The sequence below is a fragment of the Rhipicephalus sanguineus genome, chromosome 2 (genome assembly GCF_013339695.2).
Source record: "Rhipicephalus sanguineus isolate Rsan-2018 chromosome 2, BIME_Rsan_1.4, whole genome shotgun sequence".
NCBI classification, from domain to species: Eukaryota; Metazoa; Arthropoda; class Arachnida; order Ixodida; family Ixodidae; genus Rhipicephalus; species Rhipicephalus sanguineus.
The window spans coordinates 112,864,663-112,882,273 of record NC_051177.1 but is presented as its reverse complement, the minus strand read 5'-3'; the positions used below and the strand labels follow the sequence as shown (position 1 = coordinate 112,882,273).

The following is a 17,611-nucleotide window of genomic DNA, read 5'->3' as shown; positions in this document are numbered from 1 at the left end:
CATTCGGCGGGGCAGTCAAGTATTCTACCATAGAGCTCCTTCAGTGCTTCAATCTACTTCTTTAAAAAATGCAGTTATTAAGGCGAAAGTTCTAGATGCCTCACCAAACGCAAAAATTGGCTGTCGGCGTCGGCGGTGTCAACACTAGTGATGTAAAAGTCACCATTGCGTGATGACTTCATCATAGGGACGCCCTGATGTCGTCACATATCGTCAAAACTTGTGACGTCATCGTGACGTCACTATGACGGCAACATTATGCCACATGGTGACGTCATCACAGCATATCGTCGCTTGGTCAAACGTGGGCCTATCACGGAGGCAGGGCAAAACCATGTGCGGTGCAGAACCAATGCCTCCAATCCTGGAGGCAGTACAAACCACCGTTAAGTGAGAAAGCTTTCGTGGCTGGGCGGTGGAGCATTAACACATCGACTGAAAAGAAAAAGAAGGCGAAGATGGCTTTCGCCTTCCAGTCGTCTTAGGCGGATGCATAAGAGACCCTGTCGGGTTTTTCTTGCTGAACTAACAATATTGCTCTCGCTGTGTAATCTTTGAGACACTTTTATGTGTTTAGCATCGCCTATGCACTTTAATTTGAAGTTATATTCTACATACCTGCACCGCGGCACGCGAAGGAATAAGGAAATCGAAATGCACAACCATATTCCTGATGAACACGCGACTTTTGGGCATTCTGGAGCAATTCTGGAGATTCGAATGCACTTTCACCAGTGCAGGTGCATTATTATCCATTAAAATCGTCAACTGCGCTACTTAGTACGCAGTCATTTTTCAGTTTTTGCCGCGTTCACGAAGACGAAGGCAAAGGGAAGAAACGTCAAGTTCATTCACCAGCGTATTTCCTGTTAATCTCTTCCCGTCCCCTCTCGTCGTTGTCACTGGACCAAGAGCTGAAACATCAATAGTTTCTGTTTTATATATAGGAGGTTTTAACACAGAAAACTTTTTTTATCCTTCAAGCACTGAAGAGCCAGGGTTGTGAAAATGCGTGGCGATCATGTTGCAAACAACCTAATAACCTGACATGCATTGATGGGCATACGTATTGTGATTGCCTTTGTGGTGAGTACACTTATGCTTTAAGGGTTCTACTTTTCGGGCGAAAGCTTGCGTATGTGTCTTGTAAGGTACCATGATGGTGATTACGTTCTTCAGAATTACATGCTCGATAGATTTAGCTTTTTTACTTCGTCACTTGCCACGCGAACCACAATGTAATTTCCTCGTAGAGGATGATAAATAGAAATTATTGGAAAACTTTGCACCAAGTGATCACAGCTTTCTACATTTTGTCTGGCTGATTCACTGCGAGCAATAGTCTGCAAAATTTACGCCTTTCTTTAGCACTTTATTCCTTATCTACAGCATGCTTCACATAATATTGAATGTTCAATCTGCACGACCGAATACGTCCCATATATAGGTTTGTCATCAGTAATCCCTCTCAGCCAGAGAAATTTTCCAGCGCTGTTTACCATGTTCTTATAACAGGTATAGTGTACTTGTTGCTTCAAGAAATGTGTCAGAAAGGCCTAAAAAAGAAAGGAAATTAGATATTTTCGCGCTGCCTTCACAATTAGTTTTTCAGTGGCGGCTGACATTTTATTATGACTAGAAAATCAATTACATCATCGGTTGTAGAAATTAAAAATATTTGACTTTTTTTATTGAAATGATGAAATAGGAGAAGTTGGTGCCATTGTAGTGGCACCGGCTACTCCTTCTCGCTTAGAAGACAAAATATGTAGTAACAAAAATAATAAGGGCACAAAATGCAATATAGTAGAACACATAGGAAAATACGCACAGCCGAACATCACATGGCAGTTCATATACGTCTAATAGGTTCATATGTACACAAGTGCTGTATGACAATTTCAAATGGGAAAAGTCAGTTCACATGTATACGTTCAACCTCAAATATTCTGTATTGCTTGACATGCACAGACTGACACAAATGATGTCACATAAAACCAAACGCACTATCACAAACATAACACAATTCCTTCAGTATTAAGGGGAAGTCGACATCGTGTGCAGTAGGTCAATATTTCCATAAAATATTTGATTCTTCAAGAAACTCCTTGAAGGCGACAAGCGCTCTTTTCTGAAGACTTGCCGTTGGCCGTGGACCTAGTGTTTTCTTCAATGTGAAAGGCCTTCTATCTAAAAGTAGCAGACTTGCTCGTAATACTTTTCGCTGTGATTCATATTTTTTGCACTCGATAAGTAGATGATGTACATCTTCGTCAGGGTGGCCGCTGGAACATTCTGTACTAGACGCACGTTTTATCCTGTGTAGGAAGTGTCGCGTAAATGCTGTGCCAAGCCGTAGGCGGTTGACTAATGCTTCAAATCTCCTATTTTCTCTCAAGTCTGATGGAATGCATAGTTTTATGCCAGGGTCTATTAAATATAAGTCCGAACTTTTAGACTTTTCATCGAACCATTTGTCTTTGGTGAGGCTAGAGGTTGTCTGTCTAAAGAGTAGGCGGATTTCATTGTGAGAAATTGGAAGACTAATTGTATCTTCGTTATTGTGTGCCCGATTTGCCGCGGCGTCCGCTGCAGTGTTTCCTGGAATGTTGCAGTGACCTGGTATCCCTTGGAATGCGATCACGTGATTCATTGCTTTTGCTTTTGCGTGTTCTTTTAGGGTTTCATATAATAGGGAAGAGTGTAGAGAATCTTTTCTAGTACTTTGTAGAGACGCTAGAGCGGCCTGTGAATCGCTATAAATGACCCATTTTTCCTCGTTTTTTACTGATGTTATAAAGCGCAACGCGGATAAAATTGCGAAGAGTTCCGCAACGGTAGAAGACGTCACTTTACATGATTTAAATTTCTGCTCTACTGCCAAATGTGGAATGACGAAAGCCGAAGAGGAGGAATTTTCGTGGCAAGAACCGTCTGTATACACGTGACTATACTGTGGATATAGGGTATAAATCTGAAATAGTGCCAGCTGCTGCACGAATATCATGAACATGTTCCTTTTAGATATTATTCCCTCAACCGACAACTGTATTTTTGGTCTTGACAGCATCCAAGGAGGGAAATTAATATCTACTCTGCTTATCTCATATCTCGTTAATAGTGCTTTATGTCCTTGAACAATATTGTGAAGCTTACATTTATTTCTTTCTATGAGTGCGAGGTTCAATTTATGTTCTTTCACCACATCAACGTTTGTCCTTCCAGTGTAAGATTGAAATTATTCATCTGTCGTCTAGTGAAAGGTAATACCGCTGTCATCGCGTACGAGAGACCCATACCTCTTTCCTTCAAAAAACTGTCGATAATGTTAAGACCCTGTTGCAGCACTGTTTGAACTTCGCGCATATCCTGAGGCCCATATGCAGATGTCATCTGCGTAGAGTGAATACAGCAATCCAGTTGGTAACTTGCCCGGTAACGCTGCCGTTACACATTTGAAGAAGAGTGGGCCTAGAACACTCCTTTGTGGAACGCCCTGTGTGAAGGAATGGTAATTACTTTGTCCCTCAATTGTTACCATGTATATTTTCCTTTCACTTAAAAAAATTTGAAATCTATCGCAGTGATCGACCACATAATCCAAGTTCTAACATCCCGGCCAGCACGTGAATGTGACTAACAGAGTTGAATGCCCTTTGAATGTCGAGAAATACCGCAGTTGTGACGTTTCCACACATGCGTTCGTGCTCAACGCATGTGACAATATCTAATACCGCATCCATTGTGTATCGCCTTTGCCGAAAACCTGTCATGTAGTCTGACAGCACTTTTGTATGTTCACACCACCATTGAAGTCGACTGTTTACCATTATGTCCATCAACTTACACAGACAGCTTGTGAGACAGACCGGGCGGAAGGATTCAAGGCATAGAGGGGTCTTTCCTGGTTTTAGGACTGGAATTCTACGACTAATTTCCATGAATCAGGAAGAGTCTCTGATATCCACATATCGTTAAATAGCTCTAGCAGTGCGATTTTACCTGCTGGTCCAAGGTTCTTCAGCATCATATACCTAACGCCATCTGGTCCCGCAGCTGTCTTTGTACGACATAACTCAAGGGCACTCTTCAGTTCGTCTAAGCTAAACTCACAATCAAGTTGAGGGTGTTGCGAGATAAAACACGCACGCACCTTTTGATTGGCAAGTGCTTCGGAACTTGTAAATTGTGGGCACGTAATTGTGATTCCCGTTATGACTATTAGCCGACAGAATTCGTCAGCAACATCTGCTTGCTGAGTGTTAAGGGCTATGGCAAGAGCTCGGAAAGGATTGCTCTGGGTAAAGGGACCGCTGAAGGATCGGACAACCACCCATATTTTAGGAACAGGAGTGAAAGGACTCAACGACGAGCAGTATTCTCGCCATCGTCTCTTACCTAATTTCTGTAAGCGACGGTGTGATGTTGAGTGAGTTTTCTGTGCTGTCTTGTAGTCCTCGAGTTTCCCGCTGCGACGGTAAGCCCGTTCTGCTCGTCTTCTGATTGCTCTTAAGCGTTCGTATTCTCCGTCAACTGCAGCATACTCATTCTTATAAGAGTCGCACAGTACAGTTGTAAAAGTTGCTAAGTTTGGCTTTTCGCCTAATGCACTCGTTATGCGATGACGAAAATACTGCCAGTTAGTATATTTTGAGTTGCGCTGAGTCCTTGTACTCCGCATAAGCCGATGTTTTACCAGAATCGGGATGTGATCACTGCCATGCGTTTCTATATCCGTTGACCATTCAGAACCCTCAAGAAGGGCATATGAGCATAGCGTGACATCGATACAGCTGGAGTAACGATACCCTCTTAGAAAAGTTGGAGAGCTATCATTTAGCACTGTCAGCTTGCATTTCTCGGCAGCGCACTCAATAACATGTCCAGGAGAATCAGTATGTTCCCTGCCCCAGATTACGTTATGAGCGTTGAAGTCCCCACAAACCAACACACATGTGTCTGCGATATCAAATACATTCACCAGGCTGTGTAAAGATATTTTGCTAGAAGCTTCTAGATAAAGGCTCATCACAGTGACACTTCTATTCCTAAAAGATATTTTACATGCGACAAACTCCGGTATGTCTGAGTCACTTGACTGTATTAAATAGGACGGCAGATATTTTCTAACGCATAGCATTGCTCCGCTGTTTCCAGCTCTGCGCGATGATTTATATATCACGTAGTTAGAAAGTCGGAAATAATCTCGCACACCTGCCTCCTGTATGCATAATACAGAAAAGTTATGTTGAGCGAGTAATTTACGAAAATCAGCTGCCTTATTACGAAGGCTGTTATCATTCTACTGATATATGAAGACATTGTGATAGCGACTATTCATAGTAAGCCTGCCGTGAAGCTGACTGAGGTTATGGGAGCACTAGCGGCTCCATTGACAGTAATGCTTTTACCTCCGGTAGGTTGTTTGCTTGTGGAAGGACGCTGAGAATTGCACGAAGAGCTGTGAATAGCATCGGACCTTTTAATCAGACAAGACAAGCGGTCGGGTCCCATGGGAACAGTGATGTCTTTCCCATGAAAAGCCCATAGGCGCTTTTCGATTCTTCAAACGCGGAACTTTTACGACGGCTCGAAGAGTGACTTTTCTCCCCGCCTTTCTTTTATTCTTATTCTCTCTCTCTTCAAAAGCGGCACCTGGTAGTTCTTGCAGAGCGATGAAACTGAACTCAATTCAAAACAGAAACCGGAACCGAAGAGTCGAAAAGCGCGACTTCCACACCCACATGACGACCGAATGCCTTTAATGTTTCCGACAACGATTGCAGTGGCGGTATAGCTCTTCTGCATTCGTTAGCCTACGCGTGTCATGAATGCCATTATGTTAAGCGCTGCCCGTAGACCCCCGAAGCGAAGTAAATCCATGGTTGATACAACGACGCTCTCCTATTATGGACGTCTTGGAAGAGCATGGCAGTTGCATTGTTCGGCTTTTCGGTATAAGATTCGCAAGCGAAATTGGTCGGATTTCATGATTCCGTAAAAAAACTAGTAGCCGTTATTTGTTTTTCCTTTTTCAAATATTAAACCTTCAATGAATTCTCCCATTTCACCAGACCACCTGTGTCCTTTAATCAAAAAGTTAAATCACTTTGTTTTATACTTACTGCCCGAGTTTATGTCTCTAGTCGTCTACGATCTATGCCGCTATATAAAACAATAACTAAGAAGCCAGCGACAGAGTATTGCATTTCCCAGATTTTAGACACATGTGTCAGACAAATTTCTTTAAACACCTTGTATATGTTAACGAGAACTAAAACAAGAAAGCCAACGAAAGTATAGGGCATGTTATTGCGTAGTAATTATGATGTAAATATGAAGAAAGTAAAGCGGACGAAAAGGCAACTTGCCGCTGGCAGGGACGAAACGTGCGACCTTCGAATAACGCATCCGACCAATGTTTTTTATTAATATGATGCAAAAGGCCATGTTGGTGCACAAGTAAGCCGCCGTCTACTGCCTACCTCTTGAGTGGATGGAGCATACAACACAAGAAATAAACATGCAAACAGTACTACAAGAAAAATAAACACAAAAGCACACATATGTAAAAACACACATACACATTCACTTCGTATGCACTATATTTTTACCACGACAGTAGCTGAAGCCTTTGTTATAGAAGAAGCACGCTTTGAAGAATGACCATTGTATGTGGATGCAGCTCCAATGGGTAGCCTAAGAAAATCGTAAATGCACCGAAAAGTTGTCGTTATAACCGACAGATCGTTCCACCTGGGATTGTTATAAGTGGGTTTAACCGCATGACGCTGTTAAGCATTCCTAGTGATGTGCATTGCTATTGATGCATTCTGTGTCGCAATACATTGGTCGCCAATTAAACTTTTGTAGCATTAAAGTTCGGAACAACGATGTAGTTGTACTACGACATAGTCGCTCGCGCCACGCCCGTTGCTTCTCTGCAACATGAATCCTTTTTTTTTTCACGTGTTTAATCATTTTGTCCAGCTTAAGAAACAGCGCTTTCTGATTGAGCGTGACCATCTTTCCTAGACGCGTGCGCTTTTCTGTTATCGTGACTGTTATCATATGAGGCGCTCCGGTCCCCTGTGCTACAACCATCGGCTCGCGCTGTTCAACAGAGCTTGCGTTCCAGTCATGCACGTTTCTTTTGCGCACATCGCATTGTGGCCTATTCCAAGTTTCACCAGAAACTCATGAACTGCTAGAATACACTTGTACAACATCTGAATGTAGTGTCCCTCAACACATTCACGTTTCGTAGAGCCATCCGCTTGAGATGCTGTACCCCCAATCTGGCATCGGCATCGTCGGTAGTAATCACCTCATGCTATGGGGGGCCTGAAGACGAAGCGAATAGAAGGTGTTCTTTCCAGCGGCGTAGCTGAAAGCCGCCATCGGCACTGAGGTTGTTCATCTATTTTCTGCACGATGGAAGGTGCAAGCAAAATTCATGTGCATGGCGTATGCGGGCACTGGACTTCTGTTTGATTAGTGGTAGTGATGCCATTCAAGGGTGTGATGTCCCGGTTTGGACAACCGGTCGCCGCAGCCGCATTTCAGAATGCAAAGCCACCCATTATGATCCCCGTCTGGTCCAAATTAATCGGGCCCCCTTCACTATATAAGGGTAGTCTCACATTCATATCGTGGTTCTGACACGTAAAAAGCTAGAATTCAAGTTCATCTATTGTTCTAAACACGAGAGAAAAACGACAAGAAAAATCTAATCAAATGTGACATTGCTGATGCTGAGCTGATCAAACGTATAGCTAGCGCGTGCTAAGAGGCTTATAGGCAAGCATGTCATCGAAATGTTCATCGGTAATAATTCTAACCTAAAGTAATTGTCAGCTAGCAATGAACGAAAGAAGGGGAATTTTAAGGGCTCGATTTTCTTTGCTAGGCACATCATTAACTAGAACCAGCAGACCAAATAATGCCAAGGAAAGTATAGGGGATGTTATTTGTAGTAATTATGATGTAAATGTGAAGAAAGTAAAGCGGACGAAAGGTAACTTGCCGCTGGCTGGGACCTTCGAATAACGCGTCCGATTCTCTACCACTGAGCTACGGCGGCGGTCATCCTCCCGTCCACTTTATGGGGTATTATGTGCATTTAAGCCTAGGAGTGTTTGTCAGCGCCGCTAGTAGCCATGTCGGCGAATGTGGAACTTTTTTTTTTCTGCCTTCTGGCGCCACGAAGCATGTAATCTTTTTTTGCGAGCTCGCAGCTGACCAATAAACCCTCGCATACTACCTGAAGACATCCAGTCTGTTGGAACGACACCCTCACTATGAATGAACGAAAGAACGAAAATGTTAGTAGTAATATATTACCAAACATTTTCTCGTAATAAAAAGGTCACGCTAGGGCTTCTCAAAATGCCTTTTACAGCGAAAGCTGTTATGAGATCACTTCAGCGGCCGTTTTTGGCGCCGTAGTTGTCCGCCGCCGCCACCGCCGGTGTCCGTAACCAGTATCGCTCGAAATAAGAAAATGGAACGAGGTTCGAACCTGGGTCCTCTGCGTGGGAGCCCAGTATTCGACCTCTGAGCCATGCCATGCCGGTGCTTCAAACTGCTTTCCAAACAGGTCCTATACAGGCTTCATGTCGGGAAGGAACCACATTAACATTTTCAATATAGCGTGGTAGAAGAGTAAAATAAGCACCAAGCGTCGCCCAACGCGAATTCTGTAACCAGGCGTCACACAATGCGAATTGCGCAAAGAGTAGGTTGCTGAAAGCTTCCAACCCATTACAAAGTGCTCCGCCATAATACTTCATCGTCATCAGGCACAGCGTCAACAAGTGCGCATAATGCCTTACATGCGTTTAGCAGGTACCACGGCTCTCCGTAGAATGATGAAAAATGGCACAGTGCCTGCTTCTCAACTTCTCAAAAATTACAATGATTTATAGCGCAGTGGGTTCCTCGCAAGTGCACTTGTATTGTTTGCCAAGGAAGCCCATAAGCGCATGATCCATTTCCTCGGGGTCTCAATAAAGTTCTTTGTCCCCCCCCCCCCTCTCTCCCACGTCAACGTATGTTATACAGCATGGCGGGAGAGGGAAATAGTGACCGGGCGTCACCCAATGCAAACTGCATAACTGGTGGGCCGTTTAAAGCTTCGAACCCATTACAAAGGGCTGAGCCATAATTCTTCATCGTCATCATTCGTAGCGTCAAGAAAGCGCACATAATGCCTTACAGACGTGTAGCTGGTACCTCGCTTCTCCGCAGAATGACAAATAGTGGCTTAGTAGGTGCTTCCCAACTTCACAAATATTGTGATTTATGGCGTAGTGGGTACCTTGCTAGGGTACTTGTATTAGTAGCCCCAAGAGTGTTTAGAACGGGCTCTAGAAATGCCGCTCTTCCAGCTTTCGCTGTGACTGTGCTGCGCTTTCCGCGCAGGCCTAGCGTTTTTTTTTTGTTTTTTTTTTCAGCTGCAATGCTTTCAACAATTGAACTTTCACATACATTTACGTTATAATGCGTATTATATTTTTACCACATAAATGTACAAGCGACTTCAGTTTGTTTTCTTTATGTAGGTATATTAGGCACTTATAATGTATATTTTCTTGCAGTACTTGCGCCGCACATGAAACCAACGCCTTCTTGTCCTCCCGGCCGTTCTTGGTCTCGAACACGCTCTTGAACAAGTCTCGAACATATCAAGAAGTTTATGAAGCGCATGGTGTCATTCGCTTTCTGTTGCGCACCTGCCAACTCCCACTTTACTTGCTTGTATGCAATAAAGTTGTTTTGTACAGAAGCAAGGTGTGTGACCGGGCTAGTTGGTATCCCATTGTACTAATGAGCTGATATTTCAAAGTAAATGAATATTCTAGATCGTGTTAAACAGACTGGACATACATCAAAAAAAAATATTCAGCATGGTGTGATTCAAAGCGCGGCGAATATGGTCATGTGTCACGTTACGTAAAGTATGCGTACGGGGGTCAGGGGCAAATAAGCGGAAAACAGCAAACGCATCTTTTCAATAATAAGCGTGGTACAACGGGAAGAAATCCTTTAATACCACCTTCATTTCTCGAGATTTTGTGGAACATTGGAAGACCATCCTAAACTTCCTGTCTCCTGTTATCAGCCAATAAAATTCAACCAAATATGAACGCAATAACTTTGCTGGCTGGGTATACGCATCATTTCTGTGGTCCTATGGAGACTGTGCCATCGGTACGGCAAAAAAAATTGAGAGGTCGATACGGCACGGTACAGATCTATCGTGGATATGTTGCGCAATATTTGTTTTCTCAACGGTTGCACGACTGACAAAAATATTTTCCCTCACACTGTTCTATTAAACTTCAGCTGCAGTACCATACGGTGACCGTTAAATGCGGGTCATGGCATTGTCCAGAACAGTTGTAGGTCATGGTTTCTTATTTCAAAGACACCATCGCATATCGGTGCATCATTAGCTCTAAGCTAATTCATAATGGGAGCGCTGATCAAAGCACATCAAACGTTATAGACAGCTTACCGCTCTCCCATAGTAGAGCCCACCATTCTCTACACTCTGTGTTTTCTAAGATAACCGCTGGTCATTTGGATGGTGTTAGATAGCTACAATACGAGCGCTGCCGCGTATTTCCAATAATGATGCTTAGAAAAAGAATCACGCGCATATGTACCACATAAAGTTGGCATGAGCAATACAAACAGCATGGCGAGTGCCGTCATACTTGCACAATCGCCTGATTAGGCCGTCGCCGGCCGCTCTGCGGATATAAGCAGAGACAATACTAAATGGCATAGAGAAATCGTTTGTGCACAGGATTCCGAGTGTATGGGCACATTGGACGGATATCACGGAGTAAATGCGTGTCACTCTAATACTTTGCAGCGTGCGAGTACGCCTGGGGTGATTGGCGTTTCTCGAAAAAGAAAGGGCATGCTAATGAGTGGTTCTTCTAAATGTGCCACGACCAGTGGACGAACTTGCAAAGCAGAAAAAATCGGCATGAATTCAACAAGTTTGAATTCGGACCATTGCTAGTAAACTGCACGCAACCACAGGGAAGTTCAAGTTTACGAGCCCAAAGCTACGCCGAATGTGCAACATGTATGTGAAGACAAGGCAATACGCACTGGATGTCAACTGGGGAACATTTTGGAAATTGTTATTGTGTGCTAACAAAGAAAATAACAACCTCTTTTTGACGCGTGCAGACTGCGACAAGGTCGAGTATCCTTAGCAGCGCCGCATTCTGGATGCCGATCACATGAACACGGCAAGCACTAAGTATCGGCAGGGTTCCGTTTGGTGTTGCAGAAGCTTGTCGCCGGACTCGGGGGTCAATGCTGCCAGACGGCCGCCAATTCTGGTGGCTAAATTCGCCCTTGCAGTTCCAGCTTTTCTGTAGGGTTCCTATGTAATCCGCTGTGCATTTCGCAAGTGTGTGCGTGCTGAGTTGAATCGGCCGTCCTAATTAACGGCCTCTGCGTGTTGAAGAAGTTCGGGACCTTGCTTTCGCTCTATGCACCGTTCTACAATTAACAGACCAGACTCGATCGTGTCTCTGAAGTAGGGAATACACGCGCTCGGACTCGATCGTGTCTCAGAAGCAGGAAATTCACGCGCAACGACGTGTTAGCTGGGGAAATTCAATGGCGTCGCAGAAGCTGAGGGAATGCACAGTGAAATGCACAGCGGATTACACAGGAACGCTACAGAAAAGCTGGAACTGCAAGGGCAATCTAGCCGCCAGATATGGCGGCACTCTGGCAACATTGACCCCGATTCTGGCAACAGACTTCTGTAACACCAACCTGAGCCCTGCCCAAAGTATCTTCTATCTCGGGATAATCTATATCTTCAAATGTTTAGAAAAAAATTGAGGGGTAGCGTTTACGCGGCTTGTCGCGCTTCTGGATTGTATTCGTCCATTTCACACTGTGCTTAGGCTATATGCATCCGGTGCATTACATTGCTAAAACCGGTACCAGTGCGGCAATTCATACACAACACGCGTGGACGACCGTCGCCTCGTGGGTGCTTTCCTTCTGTAGAAAAGGTCTTTGTTACACGCGAGGATTAGTTCACCGCCACACGTAAAGAATCGACGCATTTTCTAGAGACATTGCCATTTGCTTGTGTGAGAAAATGCCAAAAACGTGCAGCCGAGCAGCTCTGCTGGTGGAATAAATACCTACGCTCATTTGTGGCGATCCTGCATGAACGCTATGAACACACAGTTTATTATGTTTTATTTTTAGCTCTGTTTCGTTATTTGCATTATGCTGTATCTTCAAGTGTTGCACACAGTGGTAAAAACTTAAGCTGACGCTTCAATTTCGCCAAAATTTTGACCATTTTCAGGACATACATTGTCGTTTTTTAACAATCGCAAAAGAAAAAAAGCACACATATGAGACTCAAGTATTAACAAAGTGCATGAAATACGAGAAGGCTTACGCACGCAAGGAAAACTAAAAATCCGGACGCAGAGCACTTTTTTTGTGTTGTGCGAAGGCTCGGTAGCCTCGCGCTTTTCTTGTTTTTTATTGCGATAGCAATTATATGGACAGTCTCGGCTGGTTTTTGCCGTCGCCGTCACCGCCGTCATGCTGCGTATATGTGTAAGTATGTATATATACATCAATATCCCAAAGAAAAATAAATCAGAAAAATCCTTCCGAAGCGCGGAATCGAACCAGCGACTTCTCACTTCGCAGCGCTAAGCACTACTCCACAAAGCGCAGATCCCTCAGATAGCTAACGGCGAGCGTTATATACATACCCTTTACCGTTTGCAGTCCTCCGAGACGGCAGGCGCTTATAAGCGTTTCTTCATTACCAGCAAGATGGCGCTAGGATCGCGACGGGCGTACTTAAAGGCGTCGGCCAGCTCTTTCGCTTCTTCTATTTGCGCAAGGAGAACCTTGCCCTTCCGCTGCACTTGTATTGGTTGCCAAGGAAGCCCATAAGCGCATGACCCAATGCAAATTACATAACTGGTGGGCCGTTTAAAGCTTCCAACCCATTACAAAGGGCTGAGCCATAATTCTTCATCGTCATCAGTCGTCGCGTCAACAAAGTGCACATAATGCCTTACAGACGTGTAGCAGGTGCCTCACTTCCCCGTAGAATGACGACTGATGGCTTATTAGGTGCTTCGCAACTTCACGAAAATTGTGATTTATGGCGTAGTGGGTACCTTGCTAGTGTATTGTATTAGTAGCCCCAAGAGAGCTTACAACGGGCTCTAGAAACGCCGCTCCTCCAGCTTTCGCTGTGACTGTGCTGCTGTTTCAGCGCAGGCCTGGCGTTTTTTTTTTTTCTTAGGCAGAGTTGCACAGCCACTTACGATACGTCCTAAAGAAACTAAGTAGGCGGTTACTCAATAAATCAATTCAGAATAAATGAAAACAGCAGCACTAGCCAACATTGACCACCTCTACCAATAATTTATCGAACACCAGCGGGCATTAGCAAGCACTTGAGGAAAATTTGTTCTTGGCCTAGTTGGTGAGATACTGAATACTTAAACGAGGCCGCCCATGTTGTCGTCCTCGTCTTCTTTCGTGTGCGTGTTTTTTAGCGCCAAACTTAGCATTATTTAGCAAGTAGTACCCGATTAAGTACGATATTTGACGTCACATGAAGTAGTGAGCTGCTTTATCAGAGTGCAGTGTGTTTTCAGTATCAGGTCGTATTTTTCCGACGAAAAATAGGACACCATCCCCTGTTACAATATTGGAATGTAAATTACCACGAAAGAAATAGTCTTCAAAAACTGATGGAGGCGGGCGTTGCATGACACTGTGCACTTGCACGAAGGGGTTGGTCAAACGTTTCCATGCTACGCTGCGATAGGATAGCGGCCTGCAAACTTTTGACCGCCCCTGTACGTCTAGCAGATGTCTCTTTCTCTCTTTTACGCAAAGGCGCAAACATACCATGCGGACAACACTCGAAGCAGTATTGTTTATATCCAGGGCGTTGTTCGCACAACTTAATTTTGTAGTCGAAATTCAATAGTTGTGTCCAACGCACGCTTTCCACAAATATTTTTGCGTAAGTTTTATGCACACTACTGAAATACTTTTATCATTGGAGGCATTTAATACATGCAGTTGAGCTGCAGTTATTTTTCAAACTGAACCTGCAAAGCTGGCATTTTGACGAATAGCTAAAGTTTTGCAGTTCTTGCGACCATCGACCGCACACACATAGTGTTACAGACACAGCGCTAGAGAGCGGCCACCAGTGATTGCGCTTGCCATTCATGACAAGGCTGTGGCAAGGTTACAGTTTTTAGAGAGGAGGAGGAGGAAGGAAAGGAATGAAAGGCAGGAAGGACAGCCAGACGCGCGTCCGATTCTCTACCCTACTCTGGTGGGAAGGGATTAAAAGAAAGAAAGAAGAGGGAAGAAAGCCCTGTCAAGGTACATACGCGCCTGTCCATCGCACGCCTTCAAGCGGTCGCTTATCCCGGTCGGTCTTATAAACGGTATCAATGCCCGCGTCTCTTTGCTAGGGTCACGATCCGAGGACCTTCTCTATACCAATTGTTATCTCTTAGCTGTAGTGCAGTAATTATGACCTAATCCCACAACCTTCGAATTACGCGTACGATGACCTGACCTACAAATAGAGCCACCACGGAAGGCGCTTCTCCGGCCAATTCGTTAGGTATGACAGTACGTATAATCCCAGGTACTATTAGCCCGCGCCACTCGCGGCCAATGTGGTGAGTGTGAAACACTTTTTGCCAGATCTCTTCACGTGACCTTTGCACGAGGTGGCAGCTGACCAATGAACCTTCGCATGCTAACCGAAGGCCTTAAGTCTGGCGGGAAGGGCTTCTTCTGAGATTGAACGAGTGAAGGGCAATTTGTTCGAGGCGCTCGTTTCTTCATTAGCCAGAACCAAATGAATCCAAGCAAATGAAAGTCTCGCTATGAATAGCGAGGGTTTCGTTCCTGCAGACTTGACGCCTTAGGTAGCACACAAGGGCTGGTTGGCCAGCTTCCAGCTCGTAACAAGATCACCTGCTACGTGACGCCAACCGGCAAAAAATGAGTGTTCCACTCTCGCCGTCATGGCTACGAGCGGCGCTGGCTAACGCTCCCGGATTATGCAAGCATAAGTACCCAATAAAGTGGCTGCCCCTTTAGCTCAATTGGTAGAGCATCGGACGCATTTTCCGAAGGTTGAAGGTTCGAAACCAGCCTGCGGCAAGTTGATTTTTTTCATCCACTTCAATTCCTTTCCACTTATGTCATAATTAGTTCACTACCGTTAACAACTACGAATAATGTCCGCTATACAATCCCTAGATTCGTGATCTGTTGGTTTCATTAGGATGTGTCTGCCATGCGGAGTACATTTCGTACATAGCAATAGTAAAATGCTCTTTCTGCCTTTCTTTTCTCTTCGAGAAACTTCTCAATAATATTTTCTTATTTCGAGTATGAAGTTGGTCGCACCTCTTTTTGTCGGCTTAGAGATTTATATAAGTGCCACGAGAGAATAACTTCGCCCAGTCGAGAGTTTTCCCCAATGTGTGTTTATATGTAATGCATATTAGTATTTATCGCATGCTTTCAACTTCTGGGCCTGCCATGAATTCACTGAAACGACCAGTGTAATTATCTCTAGCTATTGTACTTCGGTAGTATAATGAAATATTAACAATGATCTTTGTGATGCATTAAGTGGATCACGACATTTTCCAGCGCGTGAACAAAAACTCATAGATGGAGCAGAGAAGAATGAAGGACAGGACAGTAACTGTCCTGTGATTTCTTCTCTGTTCCATCTTTAAGTTTTAACTGCGAAGCATTTCTTAGCGAACCCAAAGCCCTTTAGGTGTTTCTATCTATCTATCTATCTATCTATCTATCTATCTATCTATCTATCTATCTATCTATCTATCTATCTATCTATCTATCTATCTATCTATCTATCTATCTATCTATCTATCTATCTATCTATCTATCTATCTATCTATCTATCTATCTATCTAGCCGGCTGCGTCTGGTGCTCTCGTGATCGCCTCCTTAACTTAGTATAGACTTAAATTGGCATAGGAGGGTAAGAGGCTTTGACGAACATGACTGTCTGGTCATGACATATAACGTAAAAAAATTCGGCAGATCCCACGTACCGTGAGATTCAACGTTATGCGAAGTATGCGGCGGGAAGGTGACTGTGGTGTATTTTCTTTTACTGAGCGCAATGTTACAAAATGACGCTAAAGATTTGTATAAATTTTATACCCACACATATAAGTTGAAGAGCCGCATATGTGTTATATAACCAGTTGTTTACAGTTGAGTAACGCTGCCAACGGCAACGTGGGTATTATACCAACATCAGAAGCGGTAAGCTGATATGTAGCCCTTATACTTGTCCCTTATGATGGAGAACGCACGCACGTTTCACGAACCCGTGTGCATGTATGGAAGAAGTTCTTGACAGGTATTGAACAAGGTCATCATCTCCATGATCAGTGAGCACCAGCAGCTGGTCATGACTTGTAATCGCATCAGGCCGTGATCGCGGTGACGAGGGGCCTATGTTTAGTGAAGTATGAGGTATAGTACAGATGTTAAAAATCGTGGATGCCTCGGTCATTTCGTCGACAAATTGTCAGTCGTTAGAGCCGGTGACACGTCGGAATCTGAAGTCACCCTTCGCGTTGGTGTGGTATAGGCCGTCAAGGCTGCTAGGCCTGTATAGTGCTACGTAGACCAACATCAGTGGATGGCGCCTGTCGTATTTTGTAGACAACCTGGGCGTATGCGGCCTACGTATCCTAGTCTACAAACCGGCTGTCAATCAAAGTGGCAAAATCCTCGGTCAGCATGAGGCCATCGCCCAGCCTCGCAAGAAATGGACAGTGCGTTGTTCTGGCGGACTCATATCATACCTAACTTTTGTTAATGTATTCCTCCCGGATCGAGCAATGCTTCAATATGGCTTGCTGAACCCTAGGAATACTAGGAATACAAATGTAATGTCTATTACGCTGCTATAAAAGTGGAGCCAACACTGCAACCACAGACGTTCATCTGATATGACGCCTGTATCTTAGGAGTATACATATCGTAAGAGTATCATGTACTGTTTATTGCTTTCTCGTAAAATCAGATAGCAAGCACCACAATCACAATTGACGTTGCACCGACTTCACGCCTGCATAGGCTGTTTTTCCAAACCAATTCAGAGACCTGGAGTGGCTGTGTGGTAGAGTACCTGATTGCCACGCACAATGCTTGGGTTCGATTCCTGCTGGGATCCTAATTTTTGTTCTTTCCATTCGTTGGGTGAACGCTGCCGATGTCGGTCTTTCTTAACGCTCTCGCATTTAATGTTTCTTCTCGCTGTTCTGGGTAGATATTGTTACGAATAATCTGTGGTAACGGTGAAAGGGCGACCATATAAATAGGGGCGGAATTACCAACTGCCCATACAAGCGCCAGGCACTCGCGCTCAGTAATAGAGTAATTGCGTTCGGCAGGAGAAAGGAGCCGGCTGGCATACGCAAGAACTCTATCATGACCGGATTGACGCTGGGCTAACACAGCGCCAATGCCGTAACCACTAGCGTCGGTGCGGACCTCG

At 44.3% G+C, this 17,611-nt stretch overlaps 1 long non-coding RNA gene across 1 annotated transcript; it reads left to right on the top strand.

Annotated features, from left to right (window-relative positions):
• Positions 1-1,001: 1,001 nt before the first annotated feature.
• On the top strand, positions 1,002-9,779 carry LOC119381256 (uncharacterized). Its single transcript, XR_005181341.2, has 2 exons — positions 1,002-1,086; positions 9,600-9,779. It is a non-coding gene; the product is annotated as an uncharacterized LOC119381256 (long non-coding RNA).
• Positions 9,780-17,611: the final 7,832 nt, after the last annotated feature.